This window comes from Pleurodeles waltl, chromosome 7, assembly GCF_031143425.1.
Source record: "Pleurodeles waltl isolate 20211129_DDA chromosome 7, aPleWal1.hap1.20221129, whole genome shotgun sequence".
In the NCBI taxonomy this organism is placed as follows: domain Eukaryota; kingdom Metazoa; phylum Chordata; class Amphibia; order Caudata; family Salamandridae; genus Pleurodeles; species Pleurodeles waltl.
Window position 1 is genome coordinate 289,578,342 of NC_090446.1, and position 23,944 is coordinate 289,602,285.

Sequence of the window (23,944 nt, forward strand, 5' to 3'; positions counted from 1 at the left end):
CATCTGCAAAATGAATTGCCAAAGGGTACAGTGAGTAGGCATAGAAGTGGGAAATAACAGCATGCCAGTGCCAAAGATAATCTAAGTAATGACAATGAAATGTGAAGTAACACAGTCTTACCTGTGTGTCATTTTAAGTATTGTCGTATCACTGCTGTTCTGTTGTCCTCATCCTCATCCTCTGCCTCCTCATCTTGACTGTCCATAGGGTCCACTGCTGCCAAATGGCCCACTCCAGCCTCTTCCTCCTGCAGAAAAGGCACATGGCGTCTCAAGGCAAGGTTGTGCAACATGCAGCATGCCACGATTATCTGGCATACCTTCTTGGGTGAGTAGCACAGGGATCCCCCAGTGAGATGGAGGCACCTGACCTGGCCTTCAGGAGGCCAAAGGTCTTTCAATTATCCATCTTGTTCACCCATGTGCCTCATTGTAATGTTCTTCATCCCTTGTCCTGGCATTCCTCACAGGTGTCAGTAGCCATTATAGGTTGGGGTAACCTGAGTCACCTGCAAATATTGAGGGAAAACATTTAGCAACATACTATCCTATATGGCCCACACCATACCCATACTCCAACATATACTGGGTGGGAACCAGGGCTCACCCATTGTAGTTGGGCCATCACATTTGAGATGCTGCTATTCCTCAGGAGAAAGGCATCATGCACTGACCCAGGATACCTAGCATTGACATGGGAGATGTACTGGTCCGCCAAGCACACCATCTGTACATTCATGGAGAGGAACCTCTATGATTTCCGAACACCTGTTCATTTTGCCGGGGGAGACAAACGTAATATGAGTGCCATCAATCGCCCCTATTATGTTGGGGATATGTCCCATTGCATAGAAGTCAGCCTTCACTGTGGCCAAATCCTCCACCTGGGGGAAAACAATGTAGCTGCACATGTCTTTAATCAGGGCAGACAACACTCTTGTCAGCACTATTGAGAACATTGGCTGTGACATTCTTGCTGCCAAGCCCACTGTCACTTGGAAAGAACCAGTTGCCAAGAAATGGATCACAGATAGGACTTGCACATGAGGGGGGATCCCAGTTGGGTGATGTATAGCAGATATAAGGTTAGGCTCCAGTTGGACACAGAGCTCTGTGATTGTGGCCCTGCCAAGTCTATAGGTGAGGATAGTGTGCCTTTCCTCCATTGTTGCCAAGTCCACCAGGGGTCTGTACACTGGGGTATGTCTCAATCTCCTATTCATCCACAGCGGTTGCAGTCTAAGGGACAAAAGAGTGAGGAGCTGGTCACAAACTGAACATTGGAGCTACAACAGTGCACTGCATGATGTTAATTTGTAATAATTAAGTGGGATTTGTCCTGTATGTCCTATTTTTAACTGTGACACAGTTATTATCCAGGACCTGCCCCCCCTGAAATGGCATACGCCTGTCCTGTCTGACGGGACAGGTGGAAGTGAGGTATTTCCACTGATGTTGTGCGCCGTTGCGGTAGGTGGTCGGGAATCACCGTGCAACTCCTCATTTGTTAACATTGGGCCCTTTGGGGTACAGTGGCCAATGGTGATGTACGCCGGCGGTGACGGTATCTGATCACTCACTTGCTACCTGACCTTCAGCAGGAGAGGATTTACACTGCATGTGCTGCTGTGACCTGTTTCTGGAACCTATCATGGCCCTTGTGACTGGGGAAAGGGCCCCTGCCTTCACCTTGTTGAAGTTGGAGTGACTGGTGGATGGGGTCCTGCCCCAGTATGGACTGCTGTATGGGCCTCCAGACCCACAGGTGAGTACACTGTGGGCATGAAGCATGTGGCATAAATGCATGGATTGGTGTGTGTGAAGGCCTCGTGTAGGGGGGTGGATGTCCCCTGGGCGGCGTACAGCTTGTGTGCTGGGCCATGTGTGTGTAAATGGTGATGGGAAGGGGTATGGTGGGCCATAAGAGTAACAGGCAGGACGGTCTGACTGATACCATTTACTGTGTGTAATTCCTCTGCATGTCAGCACCCATCAAAAGAAGGGTACATGGCGTGCCATCGGCAAGGACGTGCAGGCCCTGGGGGTCTACGTCAGGCGGAGCACCCAATGTCGGAAACGGTGGGAGAACCTGAGACACTGGGCACGGAAGACGGCGGAGGCCCAGCTGGGGATGGCCTCCCAATGAGGAAGGGGTGCCCGTCGAACCCTGACCCCCCTGTTCGCTCGCATACTGGCAGTGGCCTATCCGGAGATGGATGGCCGCTTGAGGGCATCACAGCAGCCACAAGGGGGTGAATACGGTGCCCATCATTACAGTTTATGCATGGTAGGGTGGAACACGGGTAAGGTATGTTTGTCAGTGGGTACCCCTAGGCCAGGCCTGACCTGGCCTGACCTACTTGCAGAGTAGGTCCAATGTTGGCCAGGGTCCTGAAGTGATAATCCTGCTACCTAGCTCGGAGGTATCCCCTACTGGTCAGGGCTGTGTGGGTCACAGGTGTGCTGCATTTGGCGGTGTGTGCCCCTCGCCATGCCTTGGTGGCTAGCATTAGAACTGGTAGTCCAATGCATAGTGCGTAGCACTGTTCTCTGTGTGTGAGGGTGGTGTGTACACCAATGGTGGTGTTGGTGCAGCCATTGTCCCAGTGTATCCTTTGTCTCTCCTGCCCCTCTTTTTGTTTTGTCACCCTGTCCTTATATGCATTAACATAATCTGGCGGAGGAGCAGAGGCACCGGTGATGGAGTGAGCTTCATCCCACAGGACCCTGGAGGCAGAGTCCACCGATGGTGAGGGCACCAGTGGGACGGAGGGCAAGGGGAGCACCACGGCGGAGACCGGAGGGGACAGTTCAGACACAGATACATCCGCCGATGTAAGCTCTCTGATGGTGGCAGACACCTCTATGCCCACCTAAGCTACAGGTATAGCCGCCACCCCACGTACCAGCACCACCCTACCAGCAGCCCCTCAGTGAATTTTCCGTGCCCGCTTATGCCCCAGTTTGCCCTACTGCCCTGAGTGAGGAGTCCATTGACCTCCTGAGATCCATCTCTATTGGGCAGTCAACCATTGTGAATGCCATCCAGGGACTGGCAGCCCAGATGCAACAGACTGATGCATTCCTGGAGGGCATACACACTGGCTTGGTGGCCCAACAGAGATCAATCCAGGCTCTGGCCTCCTCTCTGATGGCAGCCATTGTCCATGTTTCCACCCTCCCAACTCCAACTTCCTCTTACCAATCCAATTCCCCTCAACCCCAACCTATCCCAAGCACACAGGCAGATGAGCATGCACACAAGACACCACATAAGAGTGGCACAGGCAAATACAAGCACCACACATCATCCCCCAGGCACTCACACAAACACCATCCTGCTGCAGACATACCAACATCCACAATTTCCACTGTCTCCCCCTCCTCCTCCACCTCCCTCCCAGTTCCGTCTACACCCACACCTGCATGCACTACATCCTCATCCACTACCAGCATCATAACCACACCTAGCAGAACACACACCTCACTGGCAGACACCTCCACAACAGCCATACATATGCCCCTGTGTCCACTTCCACTGTGTCTGTCACCCCCTCCCAAGGTACACAAATGCAAGCACTCAGACACCAAACAGCCATCCACCTCACAACAGCATACAGCCCATTCACCTGCACCCAAACACAGCAGACAGACACCTCCTACAACCCTCCCTCTTCCTCCACTCCCACACCTTCTCCCTCTCCCACCTCAATGTACCTAAGAATTTTTTCCTCTCCACCATTGACCTCTTCCCTACCCCTCCCCCCATCCTTCATGTCTGGCCAGGGTGGCAAATACCCAGGCAAGCACCTCAGCCAACCAGTCCATGGGCCCATTAGCCTCCACACCCACTCGTGGTGGGAAAGGATCCAGGGCACATGTCAAGCGGTTGAAGGAGCCTGAACCAGGCAGCCTCAAGGAAAGGGTGCCTGCCTCAGCTGCGGGCCGAAAGACCAAGGAGCCTGCCCCACATGCTGCCAGGAAGGGCAAGGAGCCAGCCCCTGCTGCTGCAATGAAGGGCAAGGAGCCAGCCTCAGCTGATGCCAGGAAGGGCAAGGAGTCAGCAGCAGCTGCTGCCAGAAAGGGTAAGAAGCCAGCACCAGCTGCTGCCAGAAAGGGTAAGAAGCCAGCCCCAGCTGCTGCCAGAAAGGGTAAGGAGCCAGAGGCAGCTGGCAGGAAGGACAAGGAGCCTGGTGCAGGGACTCAGACGGAGCCCCCACCATCAACCATGGTTGTGCAGCTGTCCGCGACTCCAGGGGATGGGCTGGAGCTTCCCCCCACCAGCAGCAGCACCACCACCAGTGGGCAGCCATCCGAGGCTGCAGGGAATGGGCTGGAGCTTCCCCCCCACCACCACCACCACCAGCAGCACCACTACCACCACTGAGCAACCGTCACCGCCAGCAGACAGTATGTAGTTCTGCCTCCATGGGCTTCTGTGCGGCCTGGCCCCTGTGACACCCACCTGTGAGACTGTTACCTTGCACTCCCCAGGATCAAGAGCACGGGGCACGATGCCCCATCCAGAACCACTGGGTAAGACACCCACCAACCCCAGCCTCCCCAGGATCAAGAGCACAGGGCATGATGCCTCCTCCAGAACCTGTGGGTAAGACACCCACCAACCCCAGCCTCCCTTGGATCAAGAGCACAGGGCACGATGACCCCTCCAGAGTGTTTGGGCAAGTCACCTACTTGAGAGACTGTGGCCTTGCACTCCCCAGGATCCAGTACAGGGCATGGCGCCCCCTCCAGAGCATGTGGGCAATTCACCTACTTGAGAAACTGTGGTCTTGCACTCCCCAGGATCAAGCAATGGGCATGTTGCCCCCTCCAGAACCAGTGGTCTTGTTCCATCTGCCGGCTGGGGTGCACCCTGGTCCCCATCCCTCTGAGGTGCCTGCCTATTTTCCAACTTATGCCCCTTCAGTGTTTTCTCCGTGTTGGTACAGGTGACAAATGGGGCCTTGGACTTTGGCCTGTGGCCCTGTGGCCCACGCACAATGAGGACTAGGCAGTGTCCCTTGAACTGCACATATGTATATACAGTTACATTGCATGTCCGTATTTATACTGTGTTGATACTATTACACTCACTTTAGCACATTCCTGTGGTCCTTCCATTATTCCTCAGGGGTACGGGGTAAATATGTTTTATTACGCTAGCTGTTTGTGTGTATGGTGTTGGGGGTGGGGCTGTATGTGGTGCATGTGTGTATCACTTTCTCCCCCCCTCTTGTGTGCTATGCATCTGCACTCTCCATGGTCGTCTTGGCCGTCGTTGGTGTTCAAGGTGGAACAGGATGTAGAAACTCATTGGAAATATTTGCAGCTTGGGCTCATGGCGGCGTGGTTCTTCCCTGTGTCTCCAAAGGTGAGTCCTTTGACTTCTGTGATGTCTTCCCGCAGGCTTTTGATGTTGTTGGTAACGCCCCGGAAAAGGTGGCGGTTTCCGGTCTCATAATACGGTGGGCGGAACATTGACTTCTGGCTGGCTGTAGGCGGCTACCGCCATGGTGGCTATTGTTTCCGCCCTGGCGGTCGGTGTGGTAAAGTACCTGTATATCTGAATTCAGCTGTAGTTACCGCCAGCCTGTTGGCGGTATTACTGCCACTTTATCATCACCGACCACCAGGGTTGTAATGAGGGCCTAAATGTTCCGTTGATAGGAAACACTAAGCTCCCATCTTTCGCTTTCACTTTGCACCATTGCTTTAGCCAAAGACATGGCACAGCCCCCTTTTCTTTGATTACAATGTAACTGGTGTAACTTCTGGCGGTGCAATAGCCCCTATTCATGTTGTAAAATACATATCTCCCCTCAAAGCAATCTTTAAAGCTTTGAAAAATGTAATTACTGCATCCTTTATTTTATTCTAAATCAAATCAGGAAGCATCTTGTAATCCCAGGATTCTCTTCCTCCACCTTCTCAACCAATTGCCCTTCACAGATGGCTGCCAATCCGTGCATGACCCTTCTCACTAACCAACCTTTCCCAGCACAGCTCCAATGGCATTACACTCAGAGGTACTGAGGCTGACAAAGTCTTGTGGCTTGTCCTCCCAAACTCACATTCACACAAAACTAATGCAAAATAATAGCAAGCACTAACCAAAATCAAACCCACATTTTTTAGTTTACTACAGGTAAGGTAACACAATCGCTTTAGAAACTTTACGGATTTTTCCCTTACGGCATTTCGCTCTACCAGCTATCCTTTTTTCTCAGTTTCTCCGATTCTCAAGCAAAATTTGACCCGCAAACTTTACTCTCAACTGATCAATGGGTCTGTCCTTGTGCACACAGGACTTGCCAGATCTCGGTCAAAACTTAGGCCCATATTTATACTTTTTGACGCTAAACTGCGCTAACGCAGTTTAGCGTCAAAAAATTTAGCGCCGTCTAACGCCATTCTGAAGCGCCATGCGGGCGCCGTATTTATGGAATGGCGTTAGCCGGCGCAAGCAGACCGGCGCTGCCTGGTTTGCGTGGAAAAAAACCACCTACACCAGACAGCGCCGGCGTAGGGGGAAAATGGCGTATGGGCGTCTTAAAATGGGGCAAGTCAGGTTACGTCGAAAAAATCGTCGTAACCCGACTTGCGCCATTTTTTTTCGACGCCCATCCCCCATCAACATGACTCCTATCATTGTAAAGATAGGAGTCATGCCCCCTTGCCCAATGGCCATGCCCAGGGGACTTCTGTCCCCTGGGCATGGTCATTGGGCATAGTGGCATGTAGGGGGGCACAAATCAGGCCCCCCTATGCCACAAAAAATGGAAAAAAAAAAACTTACCTGAACTTACCTTAATGTCCATGGGATGGGTCCCTCCGTCCTTGGGTGTCCTCCTGGGGTGGCCAAGGGTGGCAGGGGGGGTCCCTGGGGGCAGGGGAGGGCACTCTGGGCTCATTTTGAGCCCACTTGTCCCTTAACGCCATGCCTGACCCAGGCGTTAAAAAGCGGCGCAAATGCGCCGTTTTTGGCCACGCCCACTCCCGGGCGTCATTTTTGCCCGGGAGTATAAATACCACGTAAAGGCCTGGGAGTAATTTTTTAAGACGGGAACGCCTCCCTTGCATATCATTAACGCAAGGAAGGGGTTCACGCTAAAAAATGACGCACACTCCGGGCACTTTGGCGCCCGAAGCGTCTAACGCCATAGTATAAATATGGCGTTAGTTGGCGTTAGTTTAGCGTCGAATTTGCGTTGAAAAAAACGACGCAAATTCGGCGCAACCAGAGTATAAATACGGCCCTTATTTCACTCTCTTTGACTCACACTCTGACTTGTCGACCTTGCCCGATTGACCTATTAAACCAGACAAATTACAACAAAACCCAAGTGTCTCATACACTTTTCAATATACTCCGGAGTCTTAGACCACGTAGGGTCCATCTACCGAAAACCACATAGACATATTTTGAGCACAAAGCGCCACACACATGAGAAGTTTGACGACTTCCCTACTCTCACGCTTTGGAGTACGCACACTTCTTCTACAACTTCATTTGGAGTACGCAAACTCCCTAAACCCTCACAAACACCACAATTCACCTACGATTTGCGTAAGCTGTACAAACACAAAACCTACTTTATTTACACTATCACTAGAACGCCAGGAACATCCTCAAACAATCATTGGCAAGCTCCAAGATTCTGGGAAAGTCATTTTAAGTACTTAGGGGCACATTTTCTCTCCAATTAGAATCATTGAAACAATAAACCCAAATGTCACCAATTTCTTCGAATTACTCTGCTCTCTGTAGGAATGGAACTCATTCTCAAAATCAAATTATAAACATACAGAAACAACACTGGCTGAAACAAAGCGGCGAAAGAATCACAATCAAATCAAAGCTTGAAGTACCACTCATTTTAAGGTTACGGTACAAAGTAATAACAATAATAACTGCGTGAATGATACTACATATATTTAGATTCAGCAAAGAAAAGACATCAAATGTAATTACATGTATTGAACTTCATTAGTGAGGACCCTAAGTAACATCAGATTAGAATAGCATGTTTGCGCTTCATACAAAACATTTTAGTTAACACAAATTTGGTAAAAACATCTAACTGTGGCTCTATCAAAATAGCGGTTGTTACCTAGAAACAAAAGCAAATAGACATGGCAAACAGTATCATAGTAAATGTACCTATTCTCAGTTTGGATCAGCAAGCTGTGACAGTATTCTTCCTCAGGACATCAGTTTGGTCAGCTAGGCATCAGGATCCAGCATCAATGTTCAGAAAAGGCACAAATCTCTGCAAGCAATAAAAGTTAAGCACGTCTCTTCTCAAGACGGTCAAGAAAGTAACGGCGGTATCTCCTCTCTGTGCAGTCTGGCTAAGCTATACTTCCTAAAACCACTTCCCATGTCCCTATTGGTCCAGGGATCGCATGGCTACAGTTAATCCAATGAAACTAAAACTTAAAATCTATTCCTTTACTAGTACATGGTTCACATGTCAATTATTGGCTCTCATCTCTTCCGTTCTCATCATTGCGCTCATCAGGTAACAATATTGTTGCAGCTTAAACTCCAGTCAGTATGGTCATTGTCCGCACATGGGAAAGTCAGTCTCACACACATTACATTAAACATTGTTGCACTAGCAAATACATCATCTCCTAGCAAGCGGTTCTCATGAGAAAGACTTTTAGCTACGAACATTTGGTCAGCACAGTGGAAAATCACAGTTTAATTCTCTAAGCATCCATTTAAAAAGTCTATTAAGAAATGCAGCTTGACGTGAGGCAGTTCAAATAGGCCAAATGCTTGCTAAGTTAAGGCCTGTCAATTAATAAAGCTAGTACATAATGCATAACTCTTAATATTACATTACTGCATTAATGAAACATATGCTCATCATTTCATATCAATAAGCCATTAATAAATGCACTTCGTGAACACTGATGGCCACACTGGTAGGCACACCTTCAAATGCGTGAATTATTTTTCCCTACATATTACATTTTCTATGCAATTGCAGCACTAAAGATACATGAATAATCATTAATAGTTTCATTAAAACTTCTGCGTTAACAGTATCAGGATTAATAGATGTGACGTGGCTAGCGCAGGTGCTTTAATAAAAAATTATTAATGAGTGTTTATGTATTTTGAATAAGTTTATGTAGAAAATGAAATAACATAGAAAATAATGCACACATTTGAACATGTGACCTTGAAGAATGGCCACCATTTTTAACGAAGTGTACTAATCCATGATTAATACTTATGAAATATTGAATATATATTAGACTAATGCAGTAATATATCACATTGAGAGTTATGAAGTATGCTTGAGCTTTATTGATTTTAGACCTTAACTTAGCGAGTGTCTTGGCCTATTTTGGTAGGCCTCATGTAAAAACTGTATTCCTTGGCGTTTAATAAAAATGCTGACCGAGTGAATTAAACTGTGAAATGTACATTGTATTGTGTAAATGTGCTCATAATGGAAGCTTTTCATGTGAATGTACTGCTAAGAGATGATGTTCTTGCTAATGAAACATTTTATGTGTAATGTGCGTGAGAATGACTTTCCCAAGGCAAGAACACTGAAGATGCTGACTAGAGTGGAAGCTGCAACATTATTGTTACCTGGATGATGAGGGCATCACAAGACGAACCAATCAACAATATGAGAACAGAGTAAAATTAGAATTCATGTATTTGGGATAGTAGTTTTATTGAACAGAGTGTGAACATACAATTAACTGACCAATAGGGAATTAGGGGATAGTTTAGGTGACTTTAAGATAACAATGCTCATTCTGAGAGAAGACGGGTCATTCCGACATTCTAGTCATTCTGCCCACATTTCCTGACCAAAAGGTTATTGCGTTCTTATGCGTCTTTGCTAGAGACGTGCTTATCTTTAATGCTTAAAATTACTTTGCCCATCTTTTCCAGACTGAGAGCCTGATGCCTTGCTCATGTCCTGATGTCCTGAGGACGAAGACTGATTCTGCTTTGCTGATCCATACCGAGGATTGGTGTATACTGAAATGTGATTATTATGCATATTTGCTTTTTCTTTCTAGGTGCCAACTATGCTGTTTTGAGAGAGCCGTAGTTAGATGTTTTCTAATCTGACGTTAGCTAAGGATCCTCACAAATGACTGATGATAACAGGGACTAATGTTTGACGAATTTCTCTGCCGAATTCTATGTATGTAATTACCTGCCACAGCTGACTCTGCTGTTGATTTGCACCATAACCGTAGAATGTGTTGTAGTTCAAGCTTTGATTAGATTGTGTTTCTTCCGCCGCTTTGGATAACCAGTGATGTTTGTGTATGTGTTTCATTTGATTTTAAGATTAATTTACATGACCTTAGCATTGTTAATATAGGAAATTAAACATTCTAAACTTTTACTGAAGGTGTGGTTATTCATGACTGAAGGGTCATGGTGCGTGACAATTACTGACTCCATTTATTATTGATTTCTTGATTAATAATGAATATTGATTATTGTGTATGGATTATTGATTATGTACTGGAGCTAAGCTAAGAACTTCTTAATTGCGAGTCAGAGGGTTCATCGACCTATTTGCGTCCCCTTGTAAGTTTACTTATTAAGGTCTGACGTGCTAACGAGGTTTGACTAAATGAATTGTAGTTGACAGTCCCCAATATTCACCCAATCCAAACATAGTATGATGGAAAAATACTTCACTTCGGACCCTTGGGAAAAATGAGGGAAAGAGATAAGACATCAGGTACACTGGTTCGGAATGCTGTCAATGGCAGACAAGGGTTTCTCTGAACCACCGCTTGATAATCTTAACAAACACAAAAAAAACAAGTAGTTAGTAATTTGGCACTATTAACTCGGTCATATGGGATTTATATAGCCATATATACCTATCAGCAAGATAACTACTACCATACAGAAGCAATGTTTGGGAGTGAAGTGCAATGGATTCAGGTAAGACTGAAAGTACATATGAGCTAAAAGGGAAGATAAGGAGAAGGGAAAGCTTGAGAATAAGGGAACTATAAATAGAAAAATATAATAAAGTGTAGGGCTTCAAGAGCGCATGACATACTAATTGACAGTGGAACAGAGGTGAAACAATTGAGAGAAGTTACCAGGTGCCTTGCCTTGGTTACTGTGACACTTACATTGTGACTCTACCACTCTTACCTCAGAATTCCACCTCTAACCGAGAAGTGTTGATATAAAGTTCTCATTCTATCTTCCAACTTCCTGTTTTCTAAAGTTTCCAGGCTTGGCCCCTTCGGAACTAATGATGTCCACACAATGGATTCCTTCGTATTCCATGCTGATATTTAGTTTTTTTTTTAAGGTGGAACAGTGGATAAGATGGCATTTTTAAGATGTTAAAAACGTGAGATATCAATAAGAGATTGCTCACATGATGGCCTTTGGTGTTATACTAGGATAAGAGAGTTGAATGGGCAATTTTTGTACTGAATCAATTTTCCATTTATAAAAGAACGATCAATTGGTTTTATTAGGATTTACACTCAGAGAAAAATAATTCACCAGCTCCTCTAATTATTTTGGACAGAACTAAACATTACATTGTGAGATGGGTTAGTTGCTTATAGATATAGATGTTGGCTGTCTGATGTTATCTGTATCCACCAACAATTGCAGAGGAGATGCATTTGGGAATGTAAGACTCAGAGATATATTAGGGAGTCTTGAGGAACTCTACAGTTTAAGGGTAGTGATGTAACCTGCAGTTGATAATGTAGGATCTTGAGGGGAGCAAAAATGTCAACAAGTGCAGAACATGTATGGAGAGGTGAGTCTTACGGTCAATTGTTTCAAATGTCAATGATAAATCCAGACACCAAGAAGCCAACATAATTGTCATCAATTGTGTGCACACTGGCATCCAACATTTTACGTGTCACTGTCTCCATGCTACAATTGGGCCATAAACCTTAACTGAAGGTGCTCAAATGGTCAGTGACAGAAATGTGTTACAGAGATTGCACTAAGACACCTTCTTGATAATTTTGCAGAAAGGAGAAGAACTGGCTCATCTACATAAGATGGGGGGGCTTCTCGAAATAATATTGTGAGTGTGTTCAGGTTTTTAAATAGGTACACTTATTAATGTTTCTATTTTGAATTACCAGTCAGAGGTCTTCACTTCAGTCAGACTTTATTTCTTTGTGAGTTTATGTGCATGTGTCTTGGAAGAAGCTGCCAATATTAGACTTGGTGGTTGTTGTGAGGGGATGCTTGGCGCCTGGCTATGTTTAGTTCAGTGCAGTTTAGAGGAGAGAGTTGTGGTAATTTGCAGTTTCATGATCTGTGACCCAAGAGCCCTAGTGCATTAGGAGATTGAGGTTTTGACAGATATTTTCAATATTTCTGATAATCCACTTGGTGGAGTTCTGCTCATTGGATTATTAAGTGGTCATTGGATTTTTAAAAAAAACGACTTATGCAGGAAGGAGGAGGCTGAATTTTTATGCTATTAAGGTTTATGGGATTGTAATATTTGGTTTTCTAGATAAATCGTCCAGATGCATGAAGCACTTTTACTGGTCGCCAGCAGTCCATCGGGCCATTTGCGACCAGTAAAATGCTCTTTGGCATGTATCAACCCTATTTTGCAAGTCAGTAACCTTTTATCACTAACGAAATAGGGTTTGCAAGTCTGTATTAGGAAGGGGTGTGTAAAGGGCATCTCTTTCTAATAGCGAGTCACGGGGGATGGAAGAATGTTTTGTGACTGGAATGCGGTCGCAAAGCATTTGCAGTTACCACCAACTTCAAGTTGGTGATAAACAGTTTGTAAATGGAAAGGAGTCATTAAAGGACAACTTATACTTTTCAAATGAGGGTGCAGACATTTTGTAAGAGCAGCCTGTGGTCCTATGGACCACTGCCTACTCCTACAAAATTAAAGGGAAAGTTTTCATTTTTATTTTTGAAATGCATCCTGTTTTCCTTTAAGGAAAATGGACTGCATTATAAAAAAAATGCCTTATTGACAAAGCAGTAACATACATAGGGCCTGATTCTGACCCTGTGTCTCCAAAGGTGAGTCCTTTGACTTCTGTGATGTCTTCCCGCAGGCTTTTGATGTTGTTGGTAACGCCCCGGAAAAGGTGGCGGTTTCCGGTCTCATAATACGGTGGGCGGAACATTGACTTCTGGCTGGCTGTAGGCGGCTACCGCCATTGTGGCTATTGTTTCCGCCCTGGCGGTCGGTGTGGTAAAGTACCTGTATATCTGAATTCAGCTGTAGTTACCGCCAGCCTGTTGGCGGTATTACTGCCACTTTATCATCACCGACCACCAGGGTTGTAATGAGGGCCTAAATGTTCCGTTGATAGGAAACACTAAGCTCCCATCTTTCGCTTTCACTTTGCACCATTGCTTTAGCCAAAGACATGGCACAGCCCCCTTTTCTTTGATTACAATGTAACTGGTGTAACTTCTGGCGGTGCAATAGCCCCTATTCATGTTGTAAAATACATATCTCCCCTCAAAGCAATCTTTAAAGCTTTGAAAAATGTAATTACTGCATCCTTTATTTTATTCTAAATCAAATCAGGAAGCATCTTGTAATCCCAGGATTCTCTTCCTCCACCTTCTCAACCAATTGCCCTTCACAGATGGCTGCCAATCCGTGCATGACCCTTCTCACTAACCAACCTTTCCCAGCACAGCTCCAATGGCATTACACTCAGAGGTACTGAGGCTGACAAAGTCTTGTGGCTTGTCCTCCCAAACTCACATTCACACAAAACTAATGCAAAATAATAGCAAGCACTAACCAAAATCAAACCCACATTTTTTAGTTTACTACAGGTAAGGTAACACAATCGCTTTAGAAACTTTACGGATTTTTCCCTTACGGCATTTCGCTCTACCAGCTATCCTTTTTTCTCAGTTTCTCCGATTCTCAAGCAAAATTTGACCCGCAAACTTTACTCTCAACTGATCAATGGGTCTGTCCTTGTGCACACAGGACTTGCCAGATCTCGGTCAAAACTTAGGCCCATATTTATACTTTTTGACGCTAAACTGCGCTAACGCAGTTTAGCGTCAAAAAATTTAGCGCCGTCTAACGCCATTCTGAAGCGCCATGCGGGCGCCGTATTTATGGAATGGCGTTAGCCGGCGCAAGCAGACCGGCGCTGCCTGGTTTGCGTGGAAAAAAACCACCTACACCAGACAGCGCCGGCGTAGGGGGAAAATGGCGTATGGGCGTCTTAAAATGGGGCAAGTCAGGTTACGTCGAAAAAATCGTCGTAACCCGACTTGCGCCATTTTTTTTCGACGCCCATCCCCCATCAACATGACTCCTATCATTGTAAAGATAGGAGTCATGCCCCCTTGCCCAATGGCCATGCCCAGGGGACTTCTGTCCCCTGGGCATGGTCATTGGGCATAGTGGCATGTAGGGGGGCACAAATCAGGCCCCCCTATGCCACAAAAAATGAAAAAAAAAAAACTTACCTGAACTTACCTTAATGTCCATGGGATGGGTCCCTCCGTCCTTGGGTGTCCTCCTGGGGTGGCCAAGGGTGGCAGGGGGGGTCCCTGGGGGCAGGGGAGGGCACTCTGGGCTCATTTTGAGCCCACTTGTCCCTTAACGCCATGCCTGACCCAGGCGTTAAAAAGCGGCGCAAATGCGCCGTTTTTGGCCACGCCCACTCCCGGGCGTCATTTTTGCCCGGGAGTATAAATACCACGTAAAGGCCTGGGAGTAATTTTTTAAGACGGGAACGCCTCCCTTGCATATCATTAACGCAAGGAAGGGGTTCACGCTAAAAAATGACGCACACTCCGGGCACTTTGGCGCCCGAAGCGTCTAACGCCATAGTATAAATATGGCGTTAGTTGGCGTTAGTTTAGCGTCGAATTTGCGTTGAAAAAAACGACGCAAATTCGGCGCAACCAGAGTATAAATACGGCCCTTATTTCACTCTCTTTGACTCACACTCTGACTTGTCGACCTTGCCCGATTGACCTATTAAACCAGACAAATTACAACAAAACCCAAGTGTCTCATACACTTTTCAATATACTCCGGAGTCTTAGACCACGTAGGGTCCATCTACCGAAAACCACATAGACATATTTTGAGCACAAAGCGCCACACACATGAGAAGTTTGACGACTTCCCTACTCTCACGCTTTGGAGTACGCACACTTCTTCTACAACTTCATTTGGAGTACGCAAACTCCCTAAACCCTCACAAACACCACAATTCACCTACGATTTGCGTAAGCTGTACAAACACAAAACCTACTTTATTTACACTATCACTAGAACGCCAGGAACATCCTCAAACAATCATTGGCAAGCTCCAAGATTCTGGGAAAGTCATTTTAAGTACTTAGGGGCACATTTTCTCTCCAATTAGAATCATTGAAACAATAAACCCAAATGTCACCAATTTCTTCGAATTACTCTGCTCTCTGTAGGAATGGAACTCATTCTCAAAATCAAATTATAAACATACAGAAACAACACTGGCTGAAACAAAGCGGCGAAAGAATCACAATCAAATCAAAGCTTGAAGTACCACTCATTTTAAGGTTACGGTACAAAGTAATAACAATAATAACTGCGTGAATGATACTACATATATTTAGATTCAGCAAAGAAAAGACATCAAATGTAATTACATGTATTGAACTTCATTAGTGAGGACCCTAAGTAACATCAGATTAGAATAGCATGTTTGCGCTTCATACAAAACATTTTAGTTAACACAAATTTGGTAAAAACATCTAACTGTGGCTCTATCAAAATAGCGGTTGTTACCTAGAAACAAAAGCAAATAGACATGGCAAACAGTATCATAGTAAATGTACCTATTCTCAGTTTGGATCAGCAAGCTGTGACAGTATTCTTCCTCAGGACATCAGTTTGGTCAGCTAGGCATCAGGATCCAGCATCAATGTTCAGAAAAGGCACAAATCTCTGCAAGCAATAAAAGTTAAGCACGTCTCTTCTCAAGACGGTCAAGAAAGTAACGGCGGTATCTCCTCTCTGTGCAGTCTGGCTAAGCTATACTTCCTAAAACCACTTCCCATGTCCCTATTGGTCCAGGGATCGCATGGCTACAGTTAATCCAATGAAACTAAAACTTAAAATCTATTCCTTTACTAGTACATGGTTCACATGTCAATTATTGGCTCTCATCTCTTCCGTTCTCATCATTGCGCTCATCAGGTAACAATATTGTTGCAGCTTAAACTCCAGTCAGTATGGTCATTGTCCGCACATGGGAAAGTCAGTCTCACACACATTACATTAAACATTGTTGCACTAGCAAATACATCATCTCCTAGCAAGCGGTTCTCATGAGAAAGACTTTTAGCTACGAACATTTGGTCAGCACAGTGGAAAATCACAGTTTAATTCTCTAAGCATCCATTTAAAAAGTCTATTAAGAAATGCAGCTTGACGTGAGGCAGTTCAAATAGGCCAAATGCTTGCTAAGTTAAGGCCTGTCAATTAATAAAGCTAGTACATAATGCATAACTCTTAATATTACATTACTGCATTAATGAAACATATGCTCATCATTTCATATCAATAAGCCATTAATAAATGCACTTCGTGAACACTGATGGCCACACTGGTAGGCACACCTTCAAATGCGTGAATTATTTTTCCCTACATATTACATTTTCTATGCAATTGCAGCACTAAAGATACATGAATAATCATTAATAGTTTCATTAAAACTTCTGCGTTAACAGTATCAGGATTAATAGATGTGACGTGGCTAGCGCAGGTGCTTTAATAAAAAATTATTAATGAGTGTTTATGTATTTTGAATAAGTTTATGTAGAAAATGAAATAACATAGAAAATAATGCACACATTTGAACATGTGACCTTGAAGAATGGCCACCATTTTTAACGAAGTGTACTAATCCATGATTAATACTTATGAAATATTGAATATATATTAGACTAATGCAGTAATATATCACATTGAGAGTTATGAAGTATGCTTGAGCTTTATTGATTTTAGACCTTAACTTAGCGAGTGTCTTGGCCTATTTTGGTAGGCCTCATGTAAAAACTGTATTCCTTGGCGTTTAATAAAAATGCTGACCGAGTGAATTAAACTGTGAAATGTACATTGTATTGTGTAAATGTGCTCATAATGGAAGCTTTTCATGTGAATGTACTGCTAAGAGATGATGTTCTTGCTAATGAAACATTTTATGTGTAATGTGCGTGAGAATGACTTTCCCAAGGCAAGAACACTGAAGATGCTGACTAGAGTGGAAGCTGCAACATTATTGTTACCTGGATGATGAGGGCATCACAAGACGAACCAATCAACAATATGAGAACAGAGTAAAATTAGAATTCATGTATTTGGGATAGTAGTTTTATTGAACAGAGTGTGAACATACAATTAACTGACCAATAGGGAATTAGGGGATAGTTTAGGTGACTTTAAGATAACAATGCTCATTCTGAGAGAAGACGGGTCATTCCGACATTCTAGTCATTCTGCCCACATTTCCTGACCAAAAGGTTATTGCGTTCTTATGCGTCTTTGCTAGAGACGTGCTTATCTTTAATGCTTAAAATTACTTTGCCCATCTTTTCCAGACTGAGAGCCTGATGCCTTGCTCATGTCCTGATGTCCTGAGGACGAAGACTGATTCTGCTTTGCTGATCCATACCGAGGATTGGTGTATACTGAAATGTGATTATTATGCATATTTGCTTTTTCTTTCTAGGTGCCAACTATGCTGTTTTGAGAGAGCCGTAGTTAGATGTTTTCTAATCTGACGTTAGCTAAGGATCCTCACAAATGACTAATGATAACAGGGACTAATGTTTGACGAATTTCTCTGCCGAATTCTATGTATGTAATTACCTGCCACAGCTGACTCTGCTGTTGATTTGCACCATAACCGTAGAATGTGTTGTAGTTCAAGCTTTGATTAGATTGTGTTTCTTCCGCCGCTTTGGATAACCAGTGATGTTTGTGTATGTGTTTCATTTGATTTTAAGATTAATTTACATGACCTTAGCATTGTTAATATAGGAAATTAAACATTCTAAACTTTTACTGAAGGTGTGGTTCTTCATGACTGAAGGGTCATGGTGCGTGACAATTACTGACTCCATTTATTATTGATTTCTTGATTAATAATGAATATTGATTATTGTGTATGGATTATTGATTATGTACTGGAGCTAAGCTAAGAACTTCTTAATTGCGAGTCAGAGGGTTCATCGACCTATTTGCGTCCCCTTGTAAGTTTACTTATTAAGGTCTGACGTGCTAACGAGGTTTGACTAAATGAATTGTAGTTGACAGTCCCCAATATTCACCCAATCCAAACATAGTATGATGGAAAAATACTTCACTTCGGACCCTTGGGAAAAATGAGGGAAAGAGATAAGACATCAGGTACACTGGTTCGGAATGCTGTCAATGGCAGACAAGGGTTTCTCTGAACCACCGCTTGATAATCTTAACAAACACAAAAAAAACAAGTAGTTAGTAATTTGGCACTATTAACTCGGTCATATGGGATTTATATAGCCATATATACCTATCAGCAAGATAACTACTACCATACAGAAGCAATGTTTGGGAGTGAAGTGCAATGGATTCAGGTAAGACTGAAAGTACATATGAGCTAAAAGGGAAGATAAGGAGAAGGGAAAGCTTGAGAATAAGGGAACTATAAATAGAAAAATATAATAAAGTGTAGGGCTTCAAGAGCGCATGACATACTAATTGACAGTGGAACAGAGGTGAAACAATTGAGAGAAGTTACCAGGTGCCTTGCCTTGGTTACTGTGACACTTACATTGTGACTCTACCACTCTTACCTCAGAATTCCACCTCTAACCGAGAAGTGTTGATATAAAGTTCTCATTCTATCTTCCAACTTCCTGTTTTCTAAAGTTTCCAGGCTTGGCCCCTTCGGAACTAATGATGTCCACACAATGGATTCCTTCGTATTCCATGCTGATATTTAGTTTTTTTTTTAAGGTGGAACAGTGGATAAGATGGCATTTTTAAGATGTTAAAAACGTGAGATATCAATAAGAGATTGCTCACATGATGGCCTTTGGTGTTATACTAGGATAAGAGAGTTGAATGGGCAATTTTTGTACTGAATCAATTTTCCATTTATAAAAGAACGATCAATTGGTTTTATTAGGATTTACACTCAGAGAAAAATAATTCACCAGCTCCTCTAATTATTTTGGACAGAACTAAACATTACATTGTGAGATGGGTTAGTTGCTTATAGATATAGATGTTGGCTGTCTGATGTTATCTGTATCCACCAACAATTGCAGAGGAGATGCATTTGGGAATGTAAGACTCAGAGATATATTAGGGAGTCTTGAGGAACTCTACAGTTTAAGGGTAGTGATGTAACCTGCAGTTGATAATGTAGGATCTTGAGGGGAGCAAAAATGTCAACAAGTGCAGAACATGTATGGAGAGGTGAGTCTTACGGTCAATTGTTTCAAATGTCAATGATAAATCCAGACACCAAGAAGCCAACATAATTGTCATCAATTGTGTGCACACTGGCATCCAACATTTTACGTGTCACTGTCTCCATGCTACAATTGGGCCATAAACCTTAACTGAAGGTGCTCAAATGGTCAGTGACAGAAATGTGTTACAGAGATTGCACTAAGACACCTTCTTGATAATTTTGCAGAAAGGAGAAGAACTGGCTCATCTACATAAGATGGGGGGGCTTCTCGAAATAATATTGTGAGTGTGTTCAGGTTTTTAAATAGGTACACTTATTAATGTTTCTATTTTGAATTACCAGTCAGAGGTCTTCACTTCAGTCAGACTTTATTTCTTTGTGAGTTTATGTGCATGTGTCTTGGAAGAAGCTGCCAATATTAGACTTGGTGGTTGTTGTGAGGGGATGCTTGGCGCCTGGCTATGTTTAGTTCAGTGCAGTTTAGAGGAGAGAGTTGTGGTAATTTGCAGTTTCATGATCTGTGACCCAAGAGCCCTAGTGCATTAGGAGATTGAGGTTTTGACAGATATTTTCAATATTTCTGATAATCCACTTGGTGGAGTTCTGCTCATTGGATTATTAAGTGGTCATTGGATTTTTAAAAAAAACGACTTATGCAGGAAGGAGGAGGCTGAATTTTTATGCTATTAAGGTTTATGGGATTGTAATATTTGGTTTTCTAGATAAATCGTCCAGATGCATGAAGCACTTTTACTGGTCGCCAGCAGTCCATCGGGCCATTTGCGACCAGTAAAATGCTCTTTGGCATGTATCAACCCTATTTTGCAAGTCAGTAACCTTTTATCACTAACGAAATAGGGTTTGCAAGTCTGTATTAGGAAGGGGTGTGTAAAGGGCATCTCTTTCTAATAGCGAGTCACGGGGGATGGAAGAATGTTTTGTGACTGGAATGCGGTCGCAAAGCATTTGCAGTTACCACCAACTTCAAGTTGGTGATAAACAGTTTGTAAATGGAAAGGAGTCATTAAAGGACAACTTATACTTTTCAAATGAGGGTGCAGACATTTTGTAAGAGCAGCCTGTGGTCCTATGGACCACTGCCTACTCCTACAAAATTAAAGGGAAAGTTTTCATTTTTATTTTTGAAATGCATCCTGTTTTCCTTTAAGGAAAATGGACTGCATTATAAAAAAAATGCCTTATTGACAAAGCAGTAACATACATAGGGCCTGATTCTGACCCTGGCGGTAAAAACCGCCAGGGCCGTGGCCCGCGGGAGCACCGCCAACAGGCTGGCGGTGCTCCGTTGACCGCGGCGGTTCAGCCGTGGTCAGAAACGGAAAGTCGGCGGTCTCTCGCCGACTTTACGCTGCCCAGGAGAATCCTCCATGGCGGCGGAGCGCGCTCCGCCGCCATGGGGATTCTGACACCCCCTGAGACCCGCCAGGAACAGGATGGCGGTAGGGGGTGCCGCGGGGCCCCTGGGGGCCCCTGCAGTGCCCATGCAAATGGCATGGGCACTACAGGGGCCCCCGTAAGAGGGCCCCACTTGGTATTTCAGTGTCTGCTATGCAGACACTGAAATACGCGACGGGTGCAACTGCACCCGTCGCACATACTCCACTCCGCCGGCTCCATTCGGAGCCGGCATCCTCATGGAGGGGTGTTTCCCACTGGGCTGGCGGGCGGCCTTTTGGCGGTCGCCCGCCAGCCCAGTGGGAAACCCAGAATACCCGCGGCGGTCTTTTGATCGCGCTGCGGTATTCTGGCGGTTCCCTCCAGGCGGGCGGCTCCCGCCGCCCGCCGGGGTCAGAATGACCCCCATAGTGGTCTGCTGACCCCAGCAGGCCACCATCTCTGTGATTGTGGCCATTATCAAATAGGTCTCAAATTGCAACTTGCCTCATGAATATTATCGAGGCAGGTCTTTTGCAACCAATTTGGGAATTGTAAACAGTGTTAAACAAACTGCTGTATATAGCAGTTTGCAATTTCCTAATAACGAATTGCAAAATTTGCTATTATGAATTTGCAAACCCAAAGCTACATACATCAGGCCCTGAGAGTTTTACAAGATCCAAGGGAGGAGGATGTGTCACATAGGTGGTGAGAAACGTACAGCGAGATTACCAGAGTCAACATCTGTTCAGAGGAGGAAGGAGCACTTCTCATGTTGTTGTGCAGAGTGCTGCTGGGCGCTCTGCACAGTGCATCACTGAGCAGCTCACTGCCTGGACTGCCCTGGCATCCCTGCACTCAAAGTCATTGTAGGGGTGTTCTGAGAGCTGAGTGGCACATTAGGTACAAAGGACGGAGGTGGAATTGTGTAATGCAGCGGTGGTAAAAGGATGTCAAATTTGACTTCTTAATCACGTGCTATGTAAGCCAGGAGTTCCAGAAAAGGGACGTGGACTAGCCTTATAAACTGTCCTTTCCAGGATGGTAATTTGCGCAAAGAATGTTATTCGAGGTTCTCTAGGATGAAGCGCAGTCTTTTCGTGCGATGTCAGTTCTTGCTTGATTCTCATATAAGGGGGATTTTGCAAGTGAAGCTGCAACACAACTCATTAGTTCCCTTATTTTTTGTTGTGTTCTACACATTGCTACTATTTGTCCCCCTAAACCTTACTTCTGACAACTGGAATGTGTACTGAATTCTGATTCTGAATGTCTTGCTTATATCCTTCTGATGTCGCAGGGAGTTTGGTGATTTGCTAATCAATCAAATCTTCATCTTCAAAGAAAAGCCAAAAGATTGTCATGGGTCTTTTTTTTTATTACTCTTTGTGTTTGTTCTTTCTAACTGGAGCCCTCTTAAGGAGACCCTTGACACATTTCATACATTCAATTTTATAAAGGGTGGCGCCATGGCTACTTAGAGGAAGCACTCTTTCCTCACGCATTTAAGAAGGGGGCTAAAAAACCCTCAGCATTCAGAATGTTGGTTAGTGCTCTTCAGGTTTTTTTCATTTTTCTTGTCCCAGTTTGTGAATCTAAAGGTGAGACATTTGAAATCCCAGGACATGATGGCCAGTCCAGTCTAGTTAGGTGTGGAGAATGTTTAGGTTGGTGATGTTACCTTTCATATGTGTTGGGAGCTCTATGAGAAAAGCTTGTGTAAATTCCCTATACCTGTTGTTGTTGATGAGGGACTGTACGTGGCTTGTGGAAAGAGTGTCTTTCTTCTTACATCATACATATCATAGTCAATACATGACCAGTGCCTTTCATTTGTATCATACATCTTATACCCAATAATAGATAAGCTATGATACTATGGGGCATATTTAGACTCTGTTTGTGCCAGATTTGAGTTGTTTTTATTTATGTAAATCCGGCGCAAACTCAACTCCATATTTATCCTTTGGCGCTAGACCTGTCTAGCTCCAAAATCCATGGAGTTTGAGTCATTTTTTTGCGTGGATACCTACCTTGCTCTAATGATATGCAAGGTAGGCGTTTCCGTCCAAAAAATGACTCAAAGGCATGTGCCCCTTATTTATACTCCCACATCAAAATGATGCACAGGAAGAGGCGGGCCTTAAAAAATGGTGCTCAGATGGATTTACGCCATTTTTTAACACCTGGGTCAGGGCAGGTATTAAGGGACCTGTCCGCTCATTTCCATGGCCTCCGACCGTGGAAGCAGTCCACAGGTGCCCTTCCCGGCACCCAGGAACACCCCCTGCTGCCCTAGCCCACCCCTGGAGGACACCCTTGGATCGGGGGACCCACCCATGGTGAATGCAGGTAAGTGCAGGTAAGTATATACATTTTTTTAAAGTGGCATGGGGGGGCTAACCTGGGCCCCCCCTACATGCCACTGTGCCCAATGGCCATGCCCAGGGGACAGATGTCCCCTGGGCATAGCCATTAGGCAGGGGGCATGACTCCTGTCTTTGCTAAGGCAGGAGTCATTTCCATGGGGGTTGTGCATCAAAAAATGGCGCAAGTCAGGTTAGAGCCAATATTTTTTACTCTAACCTGACATGCACCATTATTTGACGCACAACCCCCGTCTTTCTTATGCCTCTGCTGCCGGATCAGCGTCATGTATTTTGACGCTGACCAGGCCGCAGCGTCGGCTATCGTCATTCATTAAATATGACACCCAGCTGGCGCGTTGGAATGGTGTTACCCGGCGTTAAACTTTTTGACACAAACCTGCGCTGGCGCAGGTTTGCGTCAAAAAGTATAAATATGGGCCTATGTTCTATATAAGTTTTTGAGTCTGATATATTTCTCAATAAAAGTATGCAAATCATTTTTTTTTCAACTTGGCCCTCATTCAATTTTACCCCATTTGCCCCATCATACACAATTAAAAACTGAGGTTCACTATAAAGACTTGACTCTCAATCTCTAATGAATTCTCTTTGAATGTTGCTCAAGGTCATTATAATAACGTTCACAGACTCCCAACGCCTTAGGTTTTGCACAACAGCACACACCTAAATATCTTTACTGAAACATTGGT